The sequence below is a fragment of the Camelus bactrianus genome, unplaced genomic scaffold (assembly GCF_048773025.1).
Source record: "Camelus bactrianus isolate YW-2024 breed Bactrian camel unplaced genomic scaffold, ASM4877302v1 HiC_scaffold_32, whole genome shotgun sequence".
Taxonomy (NCBI): Eukaryota; Metazoa; Chordata; class Mammalia; order Artiodactyla; family Camelidae; genus Camelus; species Camelus bactrianus.
The window spans coordinates 246,802-264,266 of NW_027413947.1; the positions used below are offsets into that span (position 1 = coordinate 246,802).

The window sequence follows — 17,465 nt, forward strand, 5'->3', positions numbered from 1 at the left end:
ACATTCTTTTTTCTCCCTCCCCCAGCCCCTGACAAGCCCTAATCCTCTTTCTTTCTGTGTGTCTTTCCCTACCCTGTATGTTCCCTATCAATGAAATCATACAAAAGGTGGCTGTTTGTGTCTGCTCTCATATTTTAAAAAGGGAGTGTTGTTTTAGGTTTTTTTTTTTTACTTGAAGTAGCATTTTGGTTATTTGAAAGGGAAACCCAGGTGGATTAAACATGAGATGTACAAAATGAAAATTTTTAGTAACTATGTGCATAATCTCGAGATAGGCACTGCTATTCTATGTGTGAAACCAGAGCCAGAAGGGAGATGCTTAGCTCTTCCTGTGGCAAAACATAACCTACAAAATAAAAAATAAAAATATTCAAAAGCCATGAAAGTCAAACCACAAACTGGAAAAATCATTTTTCATAACCTAAAGTCAGAGAAAGTTTTCACATACCTGTGGTCCAAAAACTTCTTGAAACACTGTGTTCTAAACAGAAACAGAACAAACACATGCAATTCCAACAAGAGGAAATGCAGGTGGCCAGTGTATATTAGAGGTGCTTGAACTCTCAAGTGAGGATGCACACAGATGTACACACTTTGGAGACAGCATTGGTCACCATCACACTGGCAGGGCTTTAGCCTGGTGACAACCAGCTCTGGTGACAACATGAGGAGGCAGAGGCCACAGTACATCCCCTGGAGGGAAGAGTGAGCAGACACTCCTCTCTGGGAGAAGAGTATGCAGGATGAATTACAGTTCCACAAGTTCACCCCTTTCCGAGTAGTGCTGATGCTTAGTGTTGATCATACTAAAATTCTTGCACAATTTTTCAAAGATGTCTTTTCAAGGATGTTCATCACAGTTCTGGTTTAACTGGTAGGAGATTGGAAGCAACACTAATGTTCATGGAGAGGGGGTGGGATTCATCAGTTCTGGTTCACATGGAGGAATGATTGTTGTGCAGCTGGAAAAATGACTGCTAGGTCTTTACCTGATGTCAAGGAAGCCCTCAGTTTGGATGCTTGTTAATCCATCATCTACATCCCAGATGCCATCTATGACCACATATGTGTCAAAACATCATAGATGTAAATGAATCTTGTGGTGTGTGAGAGACAGAGGCAGAGAGAATAAGAGAGATAGAGACTGAGAGATGTTCACCAAGCCATTCATGACGGTCACTTCTGGGGGTGGGATTTGCAAATCTCTGCACTTTTCCTTTAGGCAACATTTCAAGTGTTCATAATGTATCTATATTGCTTTACTAATTCTAAGGTATTTAAAGCATATGTTACTTGAGATTCATTCATATTGAATCCACAGCATAAAGTTTATTATTTTGAAGTATTTGTTACAAGTACAATCAGCATTTATGAGAGTAAAATGATAAATTCTAAAGAATTAAGAATCAGATAAAGAACAGAACCTTTTGGTGACTCAGACACAGCCAGCTAGTTGGCAGCAAATGGCAGGGTGGGACAGGTTTCTCTAGAAGGTTGTGTATGTTCTGAATCAGCATCCAATAGAGGCAAGGAAAAATTACAAGACATGTATGCTGGAAACTACAACAGCTTGTTGAGAGTAATTAAGAAAGACCTAGCCCTATTTTAAAATTTGAAGGAGCCAAAGTGACAGAGTAGACAGACTCACAGCTTGACCTGTCCCACAAATACACAAAGAATTACATCTACAAAAACATTGAATTGCACAGAAACCTCCTGAACTCTGGCACAGTGTCTCTCATTTTGAAATACAGGAAGATTCTCACAAAATATGGTAAGGAATAAAAAGAAAAAACACAAATTCAGTGCAGGACTGATCCTGCAGGGAAAAAGTAGCATAGGAAGAAAGGCACCCTCACACTGGGACACAACCTCTCTAGCTGGGAGATCAGCTAGGAAAGAAGCAGAGCTTCCAAGGTTTGGAGGAGACAGTGGCAACTGCATGGCAGGCAGAACTGGGGAATACTGACACAGAGGGTCCCTGTGATGACCAGCCCTATACATGAACTAGCAGGGATGAGCCAGGACTGGCTACTGGAGTCAGTGAAGAGCCCAGGCAGAGGGCTGGGTCACACTGCAGAGAGGTAGCATCAGGAAACTAGAGGGCAGTGTGAGCTCTGGCTGTGTGTGTGTGTGTGTGTGTGGAACAGAACAGACTGAAACTCTCATAAAAAAGCACCAATGTTGGTATAATGGGGGAGGAATGATGCATGGCTGTGCCAAAGTCACTTTCTCCACTTGGCTCCATTGTTGGTGTGTTCTCATGAGAAGAGAAATGGGGCTTGGTCATAGCCAACACTGCTGCACAAAGGCAGAGCTGAATGTTGAATCCATATCCTGTGCCATTGCAACTTCACAGGCGGGACTGAGATTTGTTTACAGCCCCAGGCAGAGAGGGTGGATTTGCTCTCTCTGGTCACTTTGTGGATCCACACCTCTGGGACTTACAGGCAGTTAGTGGAGTTCTGACTCAAGAAGGGTGGCCAGTGAGGGTATTTAGAACAGGGTGGTGTATGGTTCCATATGTGGATGCGGGATTGGGGTTTGAGCTGAACCTGTAGTGGACCACAAATTCATGTGTGTGACTACACACTTGCTAAGGCAGGTCCAAGGGACTGACACTGCTGGATCTGCACTGATGTTTCCTGGGGCTCAGAACCTGAGGGGCACCAGAGTAGGTGGCTGACATTCCCATAGCTAAGGCAGGGATAAAGCCAACATCAACAAATAGTACTTTGTAAGTCTGCATAACAAGTGACAGACAACACCACAGAGGGAAATCCCCAGTGGACACCTCCTGCCTATTTTTCTTCAAAACTGAAGTGCTCCCACCCTGCCTACTACACACCACAGCTCAGAAACGGGTCTAGAAGAAATACATAGAGCCAGAGAAATATAAGTAAATAAAGAAGCCGAGGAACCACTTTCAATTAAAAGAACAAGAGAAATCCCCTGAAAGAACAATCAGTAAAATTGACTGATAGTCTACAAGACTTCAAAAAGGGAATGATCTATGCACTGAAAGAAATAACAGAGACTATCAAAAGAGACAGAAAACTTTGAAAAGAAAATTTAAACTATAAAGAAGAGCTAGTTAAAAATAGAAAATTCAACTACAGGCAATCAAAAGCAGACTAGATAATGCAGAGGAATGAATAAATGAGTTAGGAGACAAGATAAAAGAAATAACCCAATACAGCAGACAGAAAAGCCAATAAAAACCAATTAAAGCAAGATAATATAAAGTGTGCCAGCCTATGCATAATAGTGGGTCCCAGAAGGAGAAGAAAGAGAAAAGGGGATTGAAAAGATAGTTAAAGAAATTATGACTGAAACTTTCCAAACCTTAAGAAGGAAAGAATTATCCAAGTACAGGAGGCACAGAGGGTCCCAAACAAGAAGAAACCAAACAGACCTACACAAAGACATATTATAATTAAAATGGTTAAAGTTAAAGATAAAGAAAATATTCTAAAGGCAGTGAGAGAAAAACAAAATGTTAGTTACAAGGGAGCCCCATAAGCATTCAGCAGGTTTCTCTACGTAAAAACTTCTGGCCAGAAGGGAGTGGCAAGTTATATTTAAAGTCCTGAATGAGAAAAGGCTGCAAACTATGATATTCTATCTAGAAAGACTCTCCTTTAGAACAGAAAGAGAGAGAAAGAATTTCACAGACAAGCAAAACTAAAAGAATTCAGCAGTACTAAATCTATGCTAAAAAAAAAAAAATTGAAAGTTCTAATCTAAATAAAACATAAACAGGGAGCTATAGAAATTAGGAAACCATAATTGGAAATGCAATAAATACAGTGAATTGCAAGGGAAAACATGAAGATATAAATTAGTCAGCAAGTCAATAAAGACAGCAAGAAAGAAAGAGAGAATAGCAAAATCATAAAAGGTGAAAGAGGAGAGCAAGAGAATATAGATTTTGTTCCCTTTCTTTTTTTTTTTTCTTTCTTTTTGTCTTCTTTCTTTTTAGGATGCACTTGAGCCTACATGACTATCAACTAAAACCAAACAGATGAAGTAAGAGGTTACCATACTTGAAAGACAAGATAACCACAAATCAGAAGTATATAAAGAGTCATAAAACCCAAAAAGAAACCAAGCTTATAGAAAAGAAATATCAAATGACAAAAATAAAAATAATTAAAAGAAAGAAACAAATAAGAAATACCAAATCAACTGGAAAACAAATTTCAAAATGGCAATAAAACCACATCTATAAAATAACTACTATAAATGTCAATGGACTAAGTGTTACAATCAAAAGAAAAAGTGAAGGAGGAGGAAAGATGGTGGAGTAAAAAAGATGCTCAGAGCTCACCGTCTCCCAAAAATTAACCAAGAGTGACATCCACAGACACACCCACCACCCAGAACACCTGCTGAACTTTGACAGAATATTGCCTTCTTCAAAAGATAAAATTTTCCACAAATCTGGTAGGAGAAAAGGAGAAAAGAAGAAAAAGGAAAATAGTTCAGGACCATTCCAATGAGGAGGGAGCTGCAAAGGAGTAATAGCATTAATACACTGGGTCTACCCAACTCCAATGGCGAGTTCAGCAAGATGGAGAGGGAACATCTGCGGCTCAGATCTGTACAGAATAGCCTTTGACTGACAGAACTAAGTTAATTGGGCACAAAGAGCCCCAATGATCCCCAGCCCTAGACTTGAACCAACAGGGGTGGGATGGGACAGGATGTCTGAGTTGAGCAGAGGACTCGGGCTGACTGTACAGAGGAAACATTGGAGGACTGCAATGTTCTGTGTGCCATGGCTGGGAGAGTATACAGATTAGAACAGCCTGGGTCCCCCATAAAATCAAAAAAAAAAAAAAGACAAAGCAACACTGCTGGTGTGCCCTAGGGGGAAGGGGATCTGTAGCCTTTGTGTCCACAGACCCACAGTGCCATTATTGGAGACTTCTTGGGAGAAGAGAGTCAAGGCTCAGCCATAGCCACCATATTTTCTGGTTCATGGATCCCAGGTGAAGGAGGGTTCAAAACCTGAATCCCTACCTAGGGGCTCCACAACCTCATAGGTGGCACTGAGATTTGTTTACAGTCCCAAGCAGAGGGGACCATTACACACCGATGCCTCTCTGAATTGGCTCTTCTAAGACAAATGGACAAGAAGCAGTGTTCTGGAACAGAGCAGGGGTGAGAGCTAGTGCAGCTGTTTTCTCTGAGTCCACCTATGAAGCATGGACCTAATGCGGCAGGGGAGCTACCTGCCAACAACCTTGCATGAGTGTGGTGCTGGGACCAGGCATCTGGTGGGGGTGCAGACCACCCACTTACTGATGCTGGGACACAGACCAGGAGCACGACTGGAGGGCCTCTGGAACCAGCAAGTGGAGTTTTCACAGCAGGATATGGGCAGGAGTGTGACAACCACAGGAAAAAAAGGAGCTCCTGCTCAATAGCCAGGGCAGACTCGGGCCACCAGAACACCAGCCACACGACCAACAAAGGGGATAACAGGCAAAAGGCATGGAAGGAAGACTTGGCAACCACCCATAATTAAAAACAACCTTATGACAAAATTATTAAGAGTGCATATTCTTGGAGAAAGGCCAAGTTAGTGGAGTAGAAGGATAATTGTATCTTATCCTCTCCAATAAATACACCAAGATTGACATTCACAGACACACCCATCCACTCAGAACATCTGCTGAACTTTGATAAAACATTGCCATCTTCAAAAGACAAAATGTGCCACCAATCTGGTAGGAGAAACGGAAAAAAGAAGGAAGAAAATGCAAAATGGCTTGGGTTTGGTCCTTTGAAGAGGGAGCAGCAAAGGAGGGATAGTGCTGGTTGACTGGGTCTCCCCTTTCCAACGGAGAGGTCAGCAGGATGGACAGGGAACCTCTGAGGCTCAGATGTGTACAGAACCGCCCTTGACTGACAGAATTAAGTTACATGGGCACAAAGTGTTTCAACAACCCCCAAACCTAGAAGTGAATCAGGGATGGGAAGGGACAGGCTGCTGGATCCAGGCAGACTCTGGTTGACTGTACAGAGGTAAACCTGGGGGACGACAGTGTGCTGTGGACAAATGCTTGGATTGTATACAGAGCAGAACAGCCTGGGCCCTCCATAAAATAAGAAAAAAAATAAAGCAAAGCAACATTGCTGGCTTGCCTGAGGGAAGGGGAATTTTGTCCTTTGTCTCTGCTGACCCACAGCAACATAACTGGTGATTTCTCAGAAAAAGAGAGATGAGGCTCAGCCACAGCCATCATACCCACCCAGGCAGAGGTGGGGTTGAAACCTGAATATGTACCTGGCAGTTCTGCAGCCTCATAGGTGAGACTCAGACTTGTTTACATCCCCAGACATATAGGAAGGTTCTGTACTGGTGCGTCTATGAACTCGCACCTCTAAGAGAAATGAACAAGGAGCAGAGTTCTGGCAAAGAGCAGGGACTAGGGCTGGTGTGGCCATTTGCCTCAAGCCCACCTACAGAGTGTGGAACAGATGTGGAGTGGGGAGTAGCACTGAACAGGGGAGCAACCAACCCAACTACTGTGCAGGACTGCTGCACCTGGACATGGCATTGGGAAGGGGCACACCCTGCCCACCTAACATGCAGGAGAGCAGCACCAAGATGCAGCATTGGGAGGAGATGTGACATGTCTACCTACAGGCACTGGGAGCAGCACAGACCAAGGGTGTGACCAGAGGGTCTCTGGAACCAATGAGCTGAGTTCATGAAGCAAGGCAGGGGCAGGAGCCATGACAACCACAAAACAAATAGGAGTCCCCATTCAATAGCCAGGGTAGGCTCTGGTTAACAGGTTAATGGCCACATCTGTAACTAAAGGGATAACAGACAAAAGGCACAGAAGTAAGACTTGGCAACCACACTTATTTAAGAAAGACCTCTTGATAAAATTATTAAGGGCACACAATCTCCACGGGAACATCCTCACTTCTTTTTCTGTTCCATTTTCTTTTACTTTTTAAATGTTACTTCTTAAATATTTTTTATATATATATTTATAATCCCTTTTAAAATTTTCTTTTAAAATACTTATATTATCTTTCAATTTGTCCAATTTCATTTTTATCTTTGTTTTGTTCTTCTGTTTTGATTATACTCTGTTCTCAAATATTTTTCTTCCTTTAATATTTTAAAAATTCATCCCAACTCAATTGTTATCTTGTTTCAATATGTTCCTCTGTTATTGATTATACTGCTTTTAAAACTAATTTCTTTGTGCTTAGTTTTATTTCTGCAACCACTTTATATAAATAAATAAACTTCTAAAGGACCACAGTAGATAATTGATACTCCATAAGCCATAGTGCCAGAGAGATATAAGCAAGATGAAGAAGCAGAGCCACCTCTCTCAATTAAAAGAACAAGAAAAATCCCCTGAAAGAACAATCAATGAAATAGATATTGATAGTCTACTAGATGATTTCAAGAAAGGAGTGATCAAAGTACTGAAGAAACTAAGAGATTGTCTATAGAGACAGAGAATATGTCAAAAAACGAAATTGAAACTCTAAAGAGGAGCCAGTGAAAATTGGAAAACTCATTTGCTGGGATGAGAGTTGAGCTAAAGGCTGTAAAATGTAGGCTAGATAATTGAGAGGAATGAATATGTGACTTAGAAGACAGGACAACAGAACAGCTGAGAGAAAACAAATAAAAACCAATGAAAGCAATATAAGAGACCTATGGGATAACATAAAGCATGCCAACCTACTCATAATGGGGGTCCCAGAAGAAGAAGAAAGAACAAAGGGGATTGAAAAGGTATTTGAAGAAATCATGACTGAAAACTTCCCAAACCTAAAGGAGGAATCAGATATCCAAATACAGGAAGCACAGAGCGTCCCAAACAAGGAGGACCCAAACAGACCCATACCAAGACATATTACAATTAGGATGACCAGGGTTGAGAATAGGAAATGATTCTAAAGGCAGCAAGAGAAAAACAAAGAATGAGATACAAGGGAACCCCCATAAGATTTTCAGCTGATTTCTCTACACAAACAGTACAGGCCAGAAGGGAGGGGCAAGGAATATTCAAAGTCCTGAATGAAAAAATGATGCAGCCTACGATACTTTATCCAGCAAGGCTATCCTTTAGAATAGAAGGAGAGATAAAGAACTTCACAGACAAGCAAAAACTAAAAGAATTTAGCAACACTAAACCTATGCTAAAGGAAATATTGAAAGACCTACTCTAAATAGAAAAGAAGCAGGAGGCTACAAAAAGGAGAAAACCATAATTGGAAAGGTGATTGCTACAATGAATTACAACAGAATAAACATGAAATCATAAAAGAGGACATCTAAATCATTAAGGGTGGGGGAGGCGAGCAAGAAAATATACAGGTTTCTCTATCTCTCTCTCTGTCTGTCTGTCTCTCTCTCTTTTTTGTTCTTGGTAGGATGAGTTTGAGCTTATATTACTGTTTGTTTAAAACAAACAGATATAGTAATGGGTTAATATATGTACAAAGTAGGGTAACCACAAGCCAAAAAGTTACAATAGAGTCACAAAACTAAAAAGACACAGAGATAATAAAAAGGAAAATTATCAAACCACAAAAAGAAAAAGAAAGGAACAAAGAGGAAATACAAAATCAACTGCAAAACAAAGTTCAAAATGTAATAAACACATATCTATCAATAATTATTATAAATGTCAATGGACTAAATGCTTTAGTCAAAGGACATAGAGTGCAGAGTGGATAATAAAGCAAGTATCTACAATACGCTGTATACAAGAGACCCACGTTAAGGAGAAGGACACACATAGTTTGAAAGTGAGAGGATTGAAAAAGATATCCCACAAAAATGGAAATGACAAGAAAGCAGGAATATCAACAGTGATTTCAAATAAAATAGACTTTAAAACAAAGATTATAAAGAAAGATTAAGAAAGACATTTTATAATGATTAAAGGAGTAATAGATGAATATATTACACTCATTAACATATATGAACCCAACATAGGAGCACCTAAATACATAACAGATAAAAAGAAAATACTAACAGATAAAAAGGGAAAATTTGATCAGAATACAATCATGGTAGAAGACTTTAACTATCCATTAACATCACTGGACAGATCTTCCATACATAAAATTAATAAGACAACATAGAAATTAAGTGATAAAATAGAATAATTTGTCTTGGTTAATAATTTCAGAACATTATATTTCCCTAAAATAGAATATACATTCTTCTCAAGTGCACATACCACATTTTATAGGATAGATCATATACTTTGGCACAAGTATTTGGCACAAAGGAAGCATTAACAATTTGAAGACGATAGAAAATATTTGAAGCAACTTTTTCTGACTACAATACCATAAAACTAGAAATTAACTACAGAAAAATAAAGGAGAAATAAATGACAGCATGGAGATTAAACAACATACTACTTTAAAAAAAATGGGTGGATGATAAAATCAAAGAAGAAATAAAAAAACACAGTGAGACAAATGATGATGAAAACACAACCACACAGAACATATGGGATCCAGAAAAGGCAGTGCTTAGGGGGAAGTTTATAGCGAGAGAATCAGGTCTACCTCAAAAAAGAGGAACAACTGCAATAAAAAATCAAACTTACCTAAAAGAATTAGAAAAAGAAGAGCAAAAAATAACAAAAGTAAGCAGAAGGAAGGAAATAATAAAGATCAGGGAGGAAATAAATAAAATAGAGATATTAGAAACATTTGAAAAAATCAAGCGAAGAGATGGTTTCTTGAAACAGTAAACACAATTGACAAAATTATGCTCTATGCTGGAAATTGACACAACAATGCAAACTGACTATAACTCAATAAAATAAAAATTAAAAAAAATATATTAACAAAAGAAAAAAGAAAAGGTAGTTTCTAGTCACCAGACTGGAGGAGGGGACTGCACCCAATGTGGGGTCACACCCCATGGGAAAGCCTGGGGTCAGGATGGGAAGAGCAGGGTGCTGTGGACAGGATCTGTCACAGGGTTTCTGCAGGAGGGGAGGGTGAGGCATGTGAGCAGGCTGAGGACTGGCCATTTGAGTAAGTTCATGGGCTCTGGGGTGGAGGGGCTCCCCCAAGTGTCTGGACTTGACTCTGGGTGAGTTGGGCAGGTGGACAGTGGCTCAGTGTGAGTCCAAGTCCAGTGGAGGGGGTAGTGCGTTAGATCTAGAAGGACTCCTTCTGGGGTGGGAAGGCCCATAATGGAGGCAGGAGGCCAAGCCCAGGTGACTGAGAACAGGGTGTGTCCTGCATAGGCCTGCAGGGCAGACGAAAGCATCCAGTCTACAGAAGGTGGAAACATGGTCCATACAAGGGCTCAGCTCAGATGTCACCCCCTCAGAGGAGCCATCCTTGCCTGCACAGTCTACAGGGACAGCCTCCTCCACGCACATCTCCAAAGCAGACACCTGCTCCATCTCCAGCATAGCATTCAGGAACCGGGCCCCTGCTCCACGCCCAGCCATGGTTCCGCTGCCCTGAGGAAAAGCCCTCACAGGAGCCATCAAGCCCTGCACGACCTGGGCCCCACCTCTCTGTCTCTTCTGCCACCATTGTCTCCACCTGGACCTCTTCTCCTCCACTCCTGCACTCCCCCAGCCCTGTGTGCTCTCCAGAGCACGTGTCCCTCCTAACATGCTGTGTATGCTCACTGTGTCTCATCCACTGCATGCCTCCCACCCAGGTCAGTATACAGTGCACAGTAGGGCTCAGTAAGTAGAGAATGAATGACTCTTACCATCACTGCTGGGAAGACCTTTGTCTGTGGCCTACAGTGATCACACATCCGTCACGTATTCGCTGAGGTCCTACTGTGTGTTGGGCGGGTTCCATATACCGGGCACAGCAGGGAGTGAAGCAGGCAGGTCTCCATTCTCATGCAGCAGACAGCCTGGTGGGGGACACAGAGAAAATTAAGTAAAATATACAGAATGTCCGGAGGTGATATGTTCCATGGAGAAAAATAAGGTCAGGGAGGACATTTGAGCACATTCCTGGAGGTGTTCAAGAAGCAGGCGGAGAGAGATCCTGGCTGAAAGAGCAGCCAGCGCAAAGGCCCTGAGGCCACAGTGGGATGCGCGTGGAGGGTCTTAGTTATCCGTGTGAGTTCTTAGTCCTGCCTTGAGTACGTATGTTGCTTTTATTTGTAAACCTTGATTTCACCTTTAAAGCAAATTAAACTGCATCATCTGCATAATTTAGCCAATTCTGTTTCAGGTGTTGTGGGCACAATGGCGGGCTAGTTACTTGGGTTGGTAAAGAATTACCAGCGTCTGAGAAGGGTCTAGGAAAGTTTAATAGGGACACTGCTATAGGCAACATCAGGCCACACAGGCAAGAGGTGCCTACACGAGCGCCAAGGTTGAGTGTGTGGGGTCTGTTATTGGGGGGGTGCTGTTCACACAAGGAGGAGGGGGCTGCATGATCAATTCATGCACAGGTACCTGGTTGGTTGTGAGATCTGTCAGGGGCTTCTCTGAACAACAGGCTTTACCACTTTAATAAGGGCAGGATGTGAGGCCTCTCTTCCTTGGGCAATGAGTTTTCATAGGGTAAACACTCAGCAAGAGAAGATGTTTTATAGCTTGTGGAAATGCAGGTGTGCAAAGGGTCCTGCAGTGGGGAGTGGGAGGTAAGGTGCCACTGGGCTCTAGGCACACAGAGAGCCCAGGGGTGAGGGTGTATGACTCTAAAGAGTGCCACCTGGCTTCACACCAGGGACTTTATGTGAAAACAGGTGAATCTAGGTTGTCAGCACGTGTCTACTCAGTGACCTCCCTAAGCCTAGCTCTGTCAGGCACCAGGTGGCTGTGAAATGAACATGAAGATCCCCACCCTGAGGACCCCAATGAATGAACATCTTGACATCCTAAAGCCCCTTCCCCTGCACCAACACCCCACCTCATCTGGGTCTCAGGCTCTGACCCTGATATCAGTGGCACATTTGTTCCCTATATCCAGCTCCTCTGGACGTCTCTGTGATGAGGTGTTCCATGTCAGTGAGCCCCAAACTGAGCTCTGCCTTTACCCCATGAATGCTTCCTCCCTGTGAAGCCCCTTGTGAAGGAGCCACCACTAGCAGGATCCTTCAGCCCTGAGTCTCTGCCTTCCCCACCCCTCCGATTTCCCCCAGCCCATGATCCCCTCTGGAGGTCCCTATTATCCTCTCCCTCCCACTTCAGTCTTGGGCTGCACACCAATTCCCTCTTCACAATCTCCCACAAGAGAGGTCCAGGTCCACTTGGGGACACTGAGGTGACACAGGCTGGTGTTGCTGGGAATGAAGAGCAGGATCCTGGAGCAGAGGAGAGGCAAGGGCTCCCAATCCACCAGAACACATGCTAAAGTGGGGGCAAGACACCCATAAAGGTTGAGGCAGGCATCACACTGCAGCCCCGCCATCTGCTCCCCCAGGTTGCCCTGTGTTTCCTGCTTTGGCCTGGGGGACTTCCCCCCTCACTCTCTGTTAGAGGGGTGCCCATTCATTCATTCACAACCTCATTCAACATGTACATGGGTCCTGCTCAGTGCCAGGCCTCAGCTGAATGACAGCTCATCCTTGGGGACACAGCTCAGATCTCACCTCCTCCATGAAGCACTTCTGGATTCCCACCCCTCCTGAAGTTCCTCTGGCCTCAGTTGGGACCACTAGGGCTGAGACCACACTCTGATTACCTCCCAAGTCTGTGATCTCTGTGAAAGCCCTGGGCCCAATGTGGAAAGAGACTCAGAAAAATGGGGCCAAAAGGGGCTAAGAAAAATGTTACTAGTTCTCTATTACAGAGAAGGGCACTGAGCAGAGGGAGGGAAGTGTCCAACCAAAGCTACAGAGGAGGGTCTCAGTGAGCCCTCCCTTGGCCCTGTTACTAGTTCTCTGTTACAGATGAGGACACTGAGCCACAGAGAGGGAGCAGAGCCCTGCTATATTCTTGGCCCCACGGCCTGTGTCCTTTATGAGTAGCTCCATGCTGCCAGCAGGGGTGTGGGCCTGGAATGGAGGTTGAAAGCAGCCTGACCCCCAGGACCCCTTCATACACAAAGTCAGTCTCAGGAAACACCCCTCAAGACCTACTCTACACCCCTGGGATTGGGACCTGATTGCTGTTCCTGGAAGCTGGCTGGGCTTCCCTGTGAATTGGCCCAGGAGATGCTTGGGACAGCCACAGGGCCCCTGAGGCTCCCTGTCCCCAGATGAGCAGCTCTGGTCCCCTTGACTGTCCCTGGCAGAGGCCTGATGAAACGAGGTGTTGGTCGGGCAGCCAGATGTGGAGATGAGGAAATGGGAGCAACATGCAGGTACATTCAGAGTTTCAGGTATTCACTCAACAATCATTGATTCACGCTTTGCAGTGTGGCTGGCCTGGGGCCAGGCCTGTGTGTCCAGTAGTGAATACAGTCAACCCCTTGAGACTTCTGGGAAAGCAGTGCTCAGAGAAACGGGCCCTCAGTGCCCCCCTCCTGCTCCCCATGAACAATCACACTGAGATGAGGCTGCAGCCATGGGTCCCAGTGGAGGGTGAAGGGAGGAGGGAAACCCAGAGTGGGCACTGACCATGAGCCTGGACACTGGAACCAGATGGCCTGGGCTCTGTAATCTGGGGTGGTCACCTCCCCTGTTCTCTCTGTGCCTCAGTTACTTCTGCAGAAATGGGTGATAACGCCTGTCCCTGCCCCACAGATTTTCATGGGGAGTCAGTGAGCTTCCCTTATGCGTGTAGGACAGTGCTTGGCTATGGGTCAGAATCCTGCTCAACTCACAATAGTCTGTCCCACTTTAAAGATGAGAAAGCCAAGGCTAAGGGGGTTATGAGACCAGCCTGGGCTAGCCCCCTTCTCATGCTCTGCTGTCCAGGTCTCCTGCTTTTACATCATCCCTCTGCCCCCATATCCACCCAGCAAAGTAGGTGCTGAGAATCTGAGCAAATCAGAATATGAACGGAGGCACACTCTGTCCCCAACTTGGGATCTTGGGGCGGTGGGCAGGATGGGGATATCCGGCACCCCCAGACTGTCCAGGAGGCCCAGCATGACTTTCACCTCCTTTCCACTCAACACGGAGTAGGTGTGTGTCCAAGGGCCAGAGGGCGATGGAGTAACCCAGGGTGGGTGGATGCTAGGTAGGTGTGGGAGGCACAGAGTGGCCCCTGGAAGACAGTGTCCAGGCAGCCAAGGTGTGGGGAGTGATGGTGCCCAGAAGGGGCAGAGGAGAGTCCAGCCTGGACACCACCCCCTGCTGGACCCTGATCTGGGGTGAGAATTGGGACAAGCCAGGACACTGCTAGGACTCCTCATCCAGCAAAGAGGTGAGGAAAAGTTAATGAGACAATGGAGGCTGACACCACCGTGCTCCCTGTGTGAGGGCACTGCTTCCAGGATCCTGGAGGTTCCTTAGACCCTTGTGAAGTGGCTGCTGTTTCCAGCCCCATGTGGGCAGAAGAACTGAGGCAGGGAGGAAAGAGTGACTCAGGACAGAGATAGGATTCATCCAAGAGTGTGTGCTGGGCCTCTCGCTGAGAGCAGCTTCTGGGCATCATGGACTCAGGATGTGTCTTGTCCTCCCTCTTAAGGCTCATGGCATGTTAGGCAGGAAAGGTCCCAGTGCCCATACCTGAGCCTATCTGGGTGATGCTGACATGTGGGATCATGATGGTCCTGGGAAAGGAGAGAGAATATGGGCTGGGCGTCAGGTCTGCATCAGAACGTAATGATGCCCCTAATGTTGTGTGACCTGGAAACTCCCTGACCTCTCTGTGACTGGCTTTCCAGCCCTGACTCAGAGGACTGCTGTGCTTGGCATACAGTAGGACCTCAATCAGAGGAAAAAGCCAGCCCTTCCCCAGGAACCTCTCCTAATACATGCCCAAAGCTAAGCCCATGTGCCACACATCACCAGAGCTGATACTTGACAAACAGGGCAAGTGAAATCCAGCAACTCCTCCATCCTGCCTGAGGCCCTTCCCTCCTCAGTGACAGTGGCTCAGAGCAGGTCTCTGCATCCCAGAAGTCTGAACTGAGCCTTGTGACCTGGAGGAGTCCCTGTTCCACACAACTCTGTTTCCAGTTCCTTCCAACAAGACACAAGAGCACATGGTCAGTCTCTTAACTGCAAGGTACTCCCTTTGCAAATTCCCCCATCACATCCGGGCAAGAAGATGTGAGTTTCAGGGCACATGTACATCCAAATGATGACTTCAGGGAAATATCCCTGCCCACACTGCCCTCTTCAGAGCCCACCTTCTAAAAGAAGGGGTAGTGACCCACGGTTGTGCACAGTTTTATCAGAACAAAGCCCTCACCCACTCACCATTGGAAACACGTGAGAAGCAGAGATTCCCAAGTGCCTGGACCCCTGTCATCCAGAAAGCAGAGGTTAGGGTAACAGACAGAAGGGGAGAAAGTACTTTCAGACTGTATATCTGATAAGGGGTTAACACCCAAAACATATAAATAACTCTTACAATTCAACAGCAAAAAACAAGCAATCTGATTTAAAAAGAGGGCAGAGGAACTGAATAGACATTTTTCCAAAGAAGGCACACAGATGTCTAACAGGTACATGAAAAGGTGCTCAACATCACTCACCATCAGGGAAATGCAAATCAAAACCACAATGAGATATCCCCTCCCATCTGTCAGGGTGGGTGTCATCAAAATACAAGAGATAAAAAGTGATGGTGGTGGTGTGAAGAAAAGGGAAACTTCTGCAATGTTGGTGGGAATGAAAATTGGTGCCATCACTCTGGAAAAGAGTAAGAAGACTCCCCCAAAATTTAAAATTAGAACTTCCATATGATCCAGCAAGTCCACTGCTGGGAATATATCCAAAGGAAATGAAATCACTATGTCAATGAGACAACTGCACCCTCATGTTCACTGTATCATTATTTACAATAACCAAGATATGTAAACAACCTAAGTGTCCATCAACAGATGAATGGATACAGAAAACGTGACGCATATATATGTATATATAATGGAATCTTATTCAGACATTAAAAAAATGAAATCCTGCCATTTGTGACAACTTGGATGGACCTTCAGTGTATTATGCTAAGTGAAATAAATAAGACAGTGAAAGACAAATACCTATGATCTCATTTACATGAGGAATCTACAAAATAATCCGAAACCAATAGAAACAGAGATCAGGTTGGTGGTTGCCAGAGGTGAGTCAGGGGGTGATTGAAATTCGGGAAGATAATCAAAATGTACAAACTTCCACTTAGAAGATAAACAAGTCCTGGGGACATAGTGTACTGCAAGGTGACTGTAGTTAACAACACTGCGCTGTGCATTTGATAGTTGTTAAGAGAGTACCTCTTAAAATTTCTGATCACAAGGAAAATAGTGTGTGTCTATGGGTGATGACAGACATCAAGTAAACTTAAAGCAGTGATCATTTCACAATATGCACATGTAATAAATCATTATGCTGCACACCAAAAGCCAACAAAGTTATGTGACAATTGTATCTCAGGAATACTTATCCCAGGAAGCGGGGGTGCAAGCCTGGACTACCAAATGCAGGAGCTGCCTTTGCCCTCCAACAGCAGAGGGTGGTAATTGTGACAGGGACTGTAGGTCCCTCAAAGCCTAGAATGTTAACTCTCTGGACCTTCACAGGGAGAGTGTGCAGACCCTGCCCTGGAAGACGGTGGTCATGGCAGCAACGACGGCCTGCCTGTGTGCAGGCTCAGCCCAGACAGCTCCTGTGCTCTGCTGTCACCGCATTTACTTCCCTCCCCACCCTCAGAGGGAGAGGCTTCAATGTTGCGATTTTACACATGAGAAAACTGAGGCTCATTTGCTTTGAATTATTGACCAAGTGGTGGGGGAAGCTTTGAACCCCAGTGTTCGGATTTCAAAGCCACATCTCAGTCCTGATTTTTACAAGGTGGAGTTCCAGGCACTGGGGACCCTCCACCTTCCTCACTTGTAGTCTTACTCCAGGGCTGCCATCCCCGAGGCGTCTGGGTGAACACATTTAATCTGCTTACTCTGCACCAGCTGAGCCCTTGGCTGCCAGTCTGTTGTCGCTGCCTGACACCAGCTGAGGTTTTACAAGTAAATCATCCCACCTGCCCTGCCAGCCCACCTGCCCTGCCATGTGGGGCAGACTCCTCCTAGCCTGGTCATTCTAAACCCTTAGCTCACACATTTGCACAACTGCATCGAAAGGGCCCTACTCCCTGTGTGGAGGTATCGACAAGGGGAAGGGAGGGGAGTTTTGGGTGGCCGCTTACTGTGAAGGTGACACATGACAGGGACATATTCATGTCCATAATTGCACTCAATTTGAATCTAAGTACATGGTCACAGCGAGGGGTAAAAGCTGAGGGGCTACAAGGCTGCTGAGAAAGGGGCTTGACTATTGAATTGTAAATGTGTAATTTAATTTAAAAATTAGCCTCCTGGGGGATAAGAATTTGCCCTAAGGCCAGAATGGGCCACCTGACCCC

The 17,465-nt window shown here is 44.8% G+C and overlaps 1 long non-coding RNA gene across 1 annotated transcript in view; it reads right to left on the bottom strand.

Moving 5' to 3' along the window:
- LOC141576769 (uncharacterized) overlaps window positions 1-15,358 on the bottom strand; it is a 34,580-nt gene extending 19,222 nt beyond the window's left edge. Inside the window, exons 1-2 of the long non-coding RNA XR_012505188.1 lie at window positions 15,311-15,358; window positions 10,745-10,897 (exon numbers count right to left, since the gene is read on the bottom strand). This is a non-coding gene — a long non-coding RNA (uncharacterized LOC141576769). The remainder of the gene's footprint in view (window positions 1-10,744; window positions 10,898-15,310) is intronic.
- Between the last annotated feature and the right edge of the window lie 2,107 nt (window positions 15,359-17,465).